An 11,263-nucleotide genomic window follows, 5' to 3' on the forward strand; every position below is an offset into this window, starting at 1 on the left:
GAGAGTGAGCATAACCAAAATAGTCAAAATCTGTGAAAAAAAGACATCATACGCGTATAATGTCTTTTTCAGCATAACAGTAACAAAATTCTCACTTGATGAAACAGAAGTTGTCCAACTGACAAGATTAAACAATTGACCAAGTATCAATCAGTTTGGATCAATTCTGACCACAAAAACCTGGGAAAACAAATTGCCGAGACGGAAAAGTTACAGTCCTTTAGGGGAATTGATGAATTTGAGATCGGGCAGGAATCTCCGGAATAATCAACCAAAACAAGGGGAACTAGCAAGTGTCATATCAACCGAGGGAAGTGTAAACCAAAGTTGGGTGCAACCATTAGAGCCGATCTTTGAAGGAAGTGTTTCTGATACTTCTTCGGAGAGGTCTTACGAGATTTTCACCGAACACTTGAACTTGAACAACAGAGAAAATATGGCAGCGGGATCATCAAACCCTTCCGCCACCATGAAGCTATTGTTCATAAAATACCAGTACGACAATGAGCAAGGTGCCAAGATCTACAAAGATGGAATGGACCGCTATTGTGTAAAGATAGAAGATAGACCTAGTGAGTTCAAGGACTTAGTGCCTGTGAGCTATAGCGGAGATAGATATCTAGATGACGAGGGTACCATGTACTTGGTAGTCCTAAATCCTAACATTGTGGACAAGTGGGGATTGATGGGCACCAAAGCCAAAATAGATGAAGAACTCGAGGAGAAAGCACCAATAATGAACTTCCCTAATGCGAGGTTAAGAAGAGAGAATGAAACTACAAGGATCAACACTGATAACATCTATGTGGGCTGTACAAATATAATAATGGGGAGCAAGATCTCTATTATAGATGTGAAGAACCCTACACCGGAGAGTTGACAGACCAAAAAAGACTTTATGTCTTTACCTACACAGAGGGATCGGAAGTGAAAATTGCCGCTTACGATAAGTATGGCAGGCAATACTCAACAATGGGCAAGAAAGAATTAGAAGGATATACATACTTTGGGGGACCACTACATCAGTATTATGTTACTTCTAGCTCACATAGACCAGCACCAACAAATGGAGTGCAAAACTCAATGACAACAGGAGGACAAAGAACTCAGGTTGCTGACTCTTTCAGTCAACCTTGGGACTCGAAGCTCGGACCAATGGGATCATTACATTCCAGAGAGTCAATGGAGACGAATCGAGGTAGTGCTGTTCCAATCCCCACCTATACCACTCCAGGTCCAAGGTTTGAAGCGGAACCATCACATTTACCTCCCAGTAGTAGATTCAGGGCAGAGGGAACCGACAAGGGTAACCATGAAGTCCATGGTGCTAGAGAAAGCTTTAGCCGAGACACAGGAGCAATGAGATTGGTAGCAGATCATAGACGTATGAGACCATCTCAAGTAGCCAAGTGTATGCCCAAGAAGTATGGTGGTTCAGGAGATCCGTATGCACATGTGTCACTCTTTAAGCAAGTTTTAAGAGCTGAGCAGATAACAGATTTCCATACACAATACGAGGGATTTGGTCTTACTCTAGAAGGTACCGCATTGACATGGTTTCAACCAATGAACATTGGGGGATTCCATGACATTGACCATTTGCTAAGAGAGTTTGCTGAGGAATTCTCAAAACGAGGGATTAAACACAATACGGTCTCACAAATATATGCTTTTAAATAGAGAGAACATGAAAACGTGAAGGAAGCGACACTTCGCTTCAAACAATACATTGAGAGATGTCCAGTACGAAAACCACCACAAGATGACAGACTATCTGTTCTCTTTATTGAGGGACTGAGGAACGACACTCTCAAGAAGGACTTGCACTTGAAAGCTTGTACAAGTTTCGAGCAAGTAACGAGAGAGTAATTGTACTTAGTGGATAACTGTACGGTTTATGGAGAGGTGTCAGCGGATACAGATTTTGCATCCAGTAGCTCCTCCTCCGTAGCGAGCGAGACTACCACTAAAAAGAATGTTCAAACAACAACCATGCCAAATGTAGAGCAAATGATAGAAGATGCTCTAAAAAGGATGGCACCATACCAAAAACCATTGCCAAAAACACTGAAATGGTGTGCTATTGAACAAAAATGGACAAATCATCCAACAGAGGAGTGCTATTACAACAAAGGGTATGTAAGGGAGCGCCAGTATGCACCTCCTGCTCAATTAGCACCACCTCAGATACATCCAGTACCTCGATACCCAACGGGAAATGTACCTGGACCTATGGGGATAGAAAGACCGCAACCGGTATTGGGCAACAACCACCTTTACCAGGAGCAAGACCAGTGGGCATTAGATATGCACCAACCTTAGAGAATCAGGAAGAACAAGCCTTAGTGCCTGTTCAAGCCTATTACGAAGAATCGGGTGCACACATGTCTCCGACAGTTTATTACCCACCAGAAGAACCAAAACAACCAGAACCATGGGGCATGATGGGGAATGTTGGAATACCCACAATTACCAGTGCTTCTGATGAAGAGAGATACAATATGGACGCAAGAACCTTGATGTTCATAGCTCATGGAGGGTTAACAGGACAAAGACCATCCTACCCACAAAGGACGAATCAAGCGGGACCAAGACCAGCACTAGGACCCTGTTACAAGTGTGGAGGTGACCATCTGATGAATGTTTGCCCACATACGGAAATCATTCGAATTAACGCTTATTGCACTGAGTGTGGGGTTACTCACTTCATTGAGGATTGTTCAAAGAATCCAAACAAAGTGCAAAAGACGACATTGAATATGCTAGAAACTATTCCTACCAGCAGTGGGTCTGAAAATGAAACTCTGATACCAACGCAAGTTGTTACTAGAGCTCAAGCTAAGAAAACCACTAGAGAACCTGAGAATGGAAAGTTAGCGACTGAAGTGGTTAGTCAAGGACCGCGGAGTCAGAAAAACACATGGAAAGCTAGAAAAGCACGCATGAAGTTGAGAAAAGAACGTGAAGACGCTATTCTAGCTGAGGAACTAAAGCAAACTAAAGCTAGATTAGAAAAACTTGAGAGTCAAAACGGGAAACGAGAGATGAGCCCGGAAAGAATGAAACAAAAGAGTATCAAAGAAACAACGAGCTTAAGCTCAGGGGGATCAGTGCTAGTCGACAAGGTACACGAACCATTGGACGCACTGATGAGAGCTTACGAAGCTAGGTTAAAGAACAACCAAACACAAGAACAGAGGTGGATGACATACCCAAACGCGGAATTGGAAAAGCAGAGACTTGAAATGTGCCAGAGAATGATCGAGACTGCACAAGCCTTATTAGAACCACCAAAAGAAACAATGAATTGTGGAAAGGAAAACCCAATTCAGCAAGAGACTATCGTTTCACGGGTAGCTGAAAAGACTCCTAGTGCACAAAAGCCTGAAGATACACAAAAGGATGACCGCATAGTATTGAACACAACCGATCAGGAGATAGAGAGTTTTCATCCAGTCATACAGAGGAGTTACAAAAGAGATGATGATTACAATGAATTTTGGAAACAAGTGAGAGAGGCAAACTTTGCAAACGAGCTAAGTTGCCAAGCTAATCAGACAAATTGGGAAAAGGACATCAGGAATCCTCCCATAGTGGAATTTGAGGCAGGATCTCAAGTGGACTTGGATCTGCAATCTTACTGGGGAGATGGGGGCTCTGTTAGAACAATGGAGAGCAAACCTCATTCACTGAAAACCTTACCTTCATACTTAGGAGAGTATGAAGCAAAATCCGAGATTAGAGCACTTCCCTCACAAAAAATCTCATCAAAAAAAGTCATGGACTCGCAAGGATTGATAGAGATTTTGTCAACACCAGTGACATGCACTATCACTCTAGCTGAGCTTTTGAGGCTAAGACCACATATGTGGACCACTGTAGGAAAATGCTTGGAGAAATTCGGGATAAAAGATCCAACATCGAGATTGCAAGAGAGCATTGAGGAGCTGAGCAAGCCACAAAAGAACGCTAAGCCTGTACCCTTAAACAAGGTCGGAGAGTATTGCGAAGGTGAAGAGGGGAATACAACCTTACCAGTTGAATTCCAAGGAGTGCACACAATGGCAATACTAGACAGCGGAGCTGGGGTAGCCATAGCTACAAAAGGAATCTGGAAAAAATGGGGGAAACCAGCAATAAGGAAGACTAGGTTGAAACTCCAATTAGCAGATGGACACATGGAGAAACCTATGGGGTTATTAGAGAAAGTTGTAGTGACTTCTTGCGGCATTGAATACGAACATACTTTTGCTATTGTCGATTTTGCCAAGGAGAATAACTATGAAATCATATTGGGAAGACCATTCATGAGACAGTTGAAAATGGTCCAAGATTGGGGCTACGATCACATATACTTGAGAAATATGGAAACCACTACACGTGTGAACCTGAAAGACCATAGCTACAAAGATGTAAACCGAACACCGGTAGAGGAATTTGATTCGGCTACTTTCGCGGGATCCGAATTTCCAGCTTGGTTAGGTAAACCCAAGGAGTTATGGATGTGTGGAGCTTCGAAATGTGGAAGTTTGAAACGAGAAGAATGTGTTTTAGAAAGGGCTATCGAAGACGAAACTTATATAGGAGAACCCTTTCCAGAGGACACGTTTGAACCATTAGAATGGACACACATTCTAGCAACCCTAGATGTTTGTGCAATTCCGGAGGGTCCCACAACGAAATTTTGCGATAAGGACGGGTACGATGTGGTTCCTTACTTCATGTTGAGAACTGTACTCGAAAAAGAAACTGAAAAGAACGATACACTGGAAAAGGAAGATGGAGAGGAGGTGTTTCACGACATTACAGATCATCCTGAGTGGGGAAATGAAGCAGACAACGAGTCAACGGACAATTCAAGCGGAAACGAAGAAACTATAATGGATGTCCGATTTTATGATTTTCCGAACCAAACTAAACAACGCTAGAAACGCTATAGAGCAAAGAGAAAAACAAAAGGGGTTAGAACCAATCCGATGCATAGAATAAGAGGAAAAAATCAATTCCTAATGCTAGTAAAGGCTGAAGATTGTGTTAAGGATAAGATTTCTGGAAGAATGAGAGGCAGTGATCAAAAGAGCTTACGAAAAGACAAAAGAGGCTCAAGAAATCAAGTTCAAAAGAATGGAACGAAAACTAAAACAGAAAAATCAGAAAAGAACAAGCGCAACAGAGAATACACGGAGTCCAAGTTAGAACGTAGAAACAAGTACAGAGAGCTCAAGAAAACTCTGAAAGAAGTTTGGACTACAGAAATTGAGAGTGGAGAGGACGAAAACGTCAAAATCAAGGAAAACATGGATGCTCCCTCTCACTATAGGAAATTCACAATAGAGGTGATATTAACCCCACCTATTCGACAGAGGAAGGAGAACGAATCTTATGACGGACCGGAGGATGCAAAAAAAGTTGATTTAGCAGCTCCAGGTGAGACGCCTAGACCGGTGTACATAGCCACAGATTTGTCTCCAAGCGAGGAAGAGAGACTTTTGAGTCTTCTCAGAGAGTATAGGGATGTGTTTGCATGGTCTTATAAGGACTTAAAGGGAGTTGACCCATCGATATGCCAACACTCAATCCCACTGAAACAAGACGCAAAGCCTAGCAGACAGAGACCATACACATATAATGATACTTTTGCTAAGCGAATCAAAGAAGAGATAGATAAGCTAATGGAAGCTGAATTCATATACGAGATTGAACACACTGATTGGGTATCTCCGATTGTGGTAGTACCTAAGAAGAACGGAAAACTCCGAGTGTGTGTCAACCTAAAGAAAGTGAATGCTGCAACAATCAGGGACAATTATCCCCTACCGATAACTGATCATGTTCTAGAGCATGTATCAGGAAAAACAGCATACTCCTTTCTTGATGGTTTTTCAGGATATAACCAGCTAGCCATAGCACTGGAAGATCAACATAAAACAGCTTTTGCAACGGAGTGGGGAATTTATGCTTATCGGGTTATGCCTTTTGGTCTAACCAATGCTCCCGCAACCTTCCAGAGGCTGATGACGCATGCTTTCAAAGAATACTTAAGGCTGTTTCTCGAAATATACATGGATGACTTATGTGTACATTCTCTACTGAGAAATGAGCATCTAGAACACCTAAGAAAAGTATTTGAGAAATGTAGGACATATCGCATTTGTCTCAATCCTTAGAAATGTGTGTTTATGGTCCGACAGGGCAGAATTCTGGGACATATTGTCTCACAAAACGGAATATCCACGGATTTAGAGAAGATAAAAGTTATAGTGGATATGCCTAGACCAACCAATGCGAAACAAGTACAGAGCTTTATGGGACATTGTGGATATTATAGACGATTCATTTACATGTACGCTATAATAGGCCAACCACTTTACAGGCTAATAGTGAACTTTGAATGGACAGAGGAGTGTGAGGAATCGTTCAAGAAATTGAAAGAGGCACTCATTACTGCTCCAGTCTTGAAATCACCAGATTGGGAGAAGATATTCCATGTGCACATACATGCTTCTGCATATGCAATAGGATGCATTCTGGCTCAGCCAGAAGAAGGAAACATGGATTTTCCTATCTGTTACGCCAGTCGACAGCTCAACCATGCAGAGAAGAATTACACCACAACAGAGCGAGAAGGATTAGGAATGATCTATGCTGTGAAAAAATTTCGGCATTATCTTCTAGCCAACAAGTTTGTGTTTTTTACGGATCACCAAGCCTTGCTCTACCTAGTGAATAAACCATGTAATACCGGGAGAATAGTGAGATGGTTCATTATCTTACTGGAATTCGACTTCACGGTAGTAGTAAAGAAAGGAAAAACACATCTTAGAGCTGATCATCTTTCGCGATTAACGAATGGAGAAGACCCTATAGGAGTAGATGACGACATGCCAGACGCGTACTTGTTCAACATAGAAATGATACCTAAGTGGTCTCAAAATGTCGTTGACCTATTAACCTATGGAGGAGAGTTTGATAGAAGCGAATACAACCTGAAACATATTGCTATTCAGCAATCCAAGAATCTTCAATTGATTGCAGGAAGGTTGTATCAATTGGGAAATGATCATGTTTTACGACTATGCATCAATCCTGAGGAATATAATATATATCTGTGCGAAGCACATGTTCAGGAATGTGCATTTCATTGTTCAAGAAGGAACACATATAGGAATTTGTTACAATTGGGAGTCTATTGGCCAGGAATGAAAGAAAGCGTACATGAATATGTCACAGTATGTATTGTATGTTCATCAAAACCGCCAGCCGAGTATTCAACATTATATCAGATAATGATCGCTCCAGAATGGAGTCAGTATATTGTTGAATATCTCACAAATAGAACTTTCCCAGAAGGAACGTCAAAAGCTCGTCAGAAATCTGTAGAGACAGAAGCTAGAGATTACGCTTTAATAGGAGATCAACTCTATAAGAGAGGTAAAGACAACCAGCTTAGGATTTGCGCATCAGAGTCTGAGTATGTGATAATCCTAGAGCAATCTCATGGAGGAGTAGGTGGAGGCCATTTCTCAGGTGATAAGACAGCAAAACTTGTCTTAGCCGCAGGAATATGGTGGCCAACATTACATATGGACGCTGAGGAATACGTTAAACGGTGTGATGACTGTCAGCGGACCAAAGTACCACTTAAAAGAGATGATATGCCGCTTAGACCAATGATGGGGGCAAGAGCTTTTGCAAAATGGGGGATTGATTATGTCGGACCCATTTCACCTCCTGCATATAAGACTCATGCACAATACATCGTTGTGGCTACAGACTATCTAACAAAGTGGGTCGAAGCAAAGGCAACTCAAAAAGCAGATGCCAGGACCACGGCACAATTTCTATATGAATACGTCTTTGTACGATATGGATTGCCAATAGAAATTGTGAGTGATCGAGGCACACATTTCATAAATGAAGTGATAGAGATCCTTCTAGATGAATTCATGGTAATCCATAGGAAATCAGCCCCGTATCATCCACAAGCAAACGGACAAGCTGAAGCAACAAACAAAACCATATGCACGGTCCTTACGAAGATTGTATCTAAGTCGAGAACTGACTGGGACCAGAAGTTGCATTCAACATTATGGGCATATAGGGTAGCATATAAAACATCAATAGGAACGACCCCATATAACATGGTTTTTGGGCTAAATGCTATCTTGCCAATAGAATTCTTGATTTCAACCTTAAGGGTGGCTAAGGATCTAGAATGGACAGGGCACGAGCTCTCTGATAGAATAGATGACCTGGAAAAGCTAGATGAGCTTCGCCTAAAAGCAGTAGCTTCCATCTACGCTCAAAAAAGGCGACAAAAGGAATTTTTTGATAAGCATGTGCGGACTAAAGAGTTTAAAGTTGGGGACTATGTCCTAGTTTACACTCTGAAACAGCATGCTAAAAAGCTTAAAAAGCGAGGGATGGGTCCTCTGGTGATTAAAGATCTATCACCAAGTGGAGCCGTCAAGCTTGCTACATTAGACGGAGAAGAAATGCCCAATTGGATTAGTGGATGCAGAGTGAAAAAGTATCTGTTGCCGCTAACACAAGACATGCTTCTCAAAATACATCAAGAAAAGCTGCGTGTCCAGAAAAAGAAAATGATTGTGGAGGAAGCACAAGCTGAGGCGAAGGAAAGAATGGAGAAAAGAAGACTACTGCGCCAGAAACAGCGCAATGAAGGAGCAATACGAATAAACGCAGTTAGTATAACAGAAATGGGGAATGACAAAGAAGAACCCATCATTGAATGCAAAGTAGGGACCAACCAAATTAAAGCCAGAGCACTATTGGATTCAGGAGCTCAAGCTAACCTACTTTCACTCAGTTTGTATAGACAATTGACAAATGACACGAAATTACAAACTGCCAAGCAAGAGTTAGAAAGTTACTCTGAGAATTCAATCAAAACTGTCGGATGCACAGTTTTACATATACATATTAACCAATATGTGTATCCTCATATGTTTTACGTGGTTGAAGACCAAGCTACACAACATCCATTATTGCTAGGACAACCATGGCAGAAGCAATACAATGCAATGATTGACTGGAGTTCTAAATCAGTGCTTATCAAATACGAAGGTGAAAGTCAATCAGTTAAGTTCACCAAAGGAGCAGAGCCAACTCCAAAGGAAGATTCCACGGACAAGGTCAAACAACAAACAGAGAAAAGGAAGAAGCAATGGAAACCAAAAGTTTCTACACAACTGGATTGCTCGTCGACGAGGAACTCTCAACATTGGATAAGGAAGACAAGCAATAATATAACAGCTCAACCTTGGGATAAAACGGAGTCAACATTGGTATGGAGACCAAAAAAGGTGGTGCCAGAAAAAACAAACAGAGTCTTCAATACCAGACAACAGAGTGATCCCCGACAATCAAGGACAGTGAAACAGATCTGGATTCCAAAGCAGTTCATGACGGCACAAAGCTATAGCAAGCAAATTTGGATCCCAAAGATTTGTAAAAAGGAACTCCCTTCAATACAATCAACGGAAACTCCTAGGTATTTCAAAGCGAGGAAATCAACACACAGAACAAAGCAGGTTTGGGTCGCAAAGAGTTTGTGGCAAGCACAAGCAAAGCGGAAGCAGATTTGGATTGTGAAAAAAGACAACAAGGTAATGAAGAATCCATCTACTGATTCTACTACTGAAGTGCCAAAACCAACCCAAAACCCGACCACCAATCCTTCAATCAAACAAAGAGCAGCTTTATTGGAAAGACTGTTGTATCATCGCTCTACAATTGCATTGGGAACTGATGACCAAAACAACTACAATGCTTCACCCACAGACACTTCATAGTCGTCCGGGAGGACTCAGACTCGGAGGGGGGGAGGTATACAGGAGCTACAAAGCAGCTACAAGCGGAAAAAACAAAGAAAAACAAAAATTATATTACAAGGGCAGTGTCTTACATGATTTTGCAATTTTTTATGTTTGATTGCGGATATTGATAATATTTATGCCCTTATATACCTTGTTTTGCAACAAAGAAGAGATCAGATGATGAATTTGGGTCTTTAGATGTGTAAATATCACTAAATAAGAGTGTTTTTGGAGCTAAAAAGTGGAAAAAAGTGGTAATCCAAGTCCAAAAAATCACAAAGAAGTGTATATTCATATACACAGGGTTACCAGATATTTATCGTGTATGTTTGGAATTTTTTGGCTTCAATTTGCTATTTTCCTTTATTTTTTATGATTTTCTTAATAAAAATAAAAGAAAAATAAAAAAGCAGGTGAAATGAGATCGGAAAAAAGAAAAGAATAGACGGTGATGATCCTAATGACAAGGGCAACCCATGGTAAAAATGGGGTACAATTCTGAAAAAGTTGCGGAAAGCCCGAAATGACAGAATTTTGGCAAAGTGGACAGATTTCTCAGAAACAGGTCAAATGGAGTCCAAATTGAGAAATTTCAAATCCTAAAGTGTATTTCACGACGAGATAGGAGCACATGTCAAATTTGGTAACAAGTGATCCGGGAAGCCCGAAGTTAAGTATTTTTCACTTCACTATCAAGCTCATTTCCACTATTACCTTCTTGGAGAGAGCAAAGAGCACACAGGAGCATCCGACCTTCTACCGCCTTCTACGACTGCTACGAGAGCTCAGAGGACACCAAACATGAGAGGTAGACTCGTTGCCATAAGCTTTTGATGCTTATCGTTAACTTTTGTCGCGAAAACTCACCAAAACCAAGAAACAAGAGCAGACGGGGAATGGGGAAGAACGCTAGGTAGGGGCACAACCGCCTAACCAAACCTTACAAGAACTTAGAGGTGGGTTACCCTAACATAGAAGATGAGTTTCTAGCACTCAAAGCTCGAGAAAGAACGACTGGAAAAACCCTAGGTCAACAGAGCCTGCAAGAGGCAAACAGAAAAAAGTTGTCGGAACGACACAAAACTTCTCAGGAAGCTTAACAACATCGAGGGAAATGCAACCATGGAGTATCTCCAGGTTTGGATCACCAAAAGTAGGTCGGAACAACCGATTCGGCTGTGGACACACAAAGCGTCATTTTGGCATAACGGCTAAAATTGACGACCAAATGACATGAAACTTCACAAGCAGTTTCAATTATACATGGATGACTTATGTTTGCAAGCAAAACCCAAAAGAAAGCTGATTCACTTACCGATGGTGAAAAAGACGCTTTCGAGCAACCAAATGGATAAAGATGGAGAACGGGGAGCCAAAGTCAAGTCCAACCAACTGGATGGCTTCGCAACATATCCAATGATCTG

This window comes from Adiantum capillus-veneris, chromosome 15 (assembly GCF_014529385.1).
Source record: "Adiantum capillus-veneris isolate H3 chromosome 15, ASM1452938v2, whole genome shotgun sequence".
Taxonomy (NCBI): Eukaryota; Viridiplantae; Streptophyta; class Polypodiopsida; order Polypodiales; family Pteridaceae; genus Adiantum; species Adiantum capillus-veneris.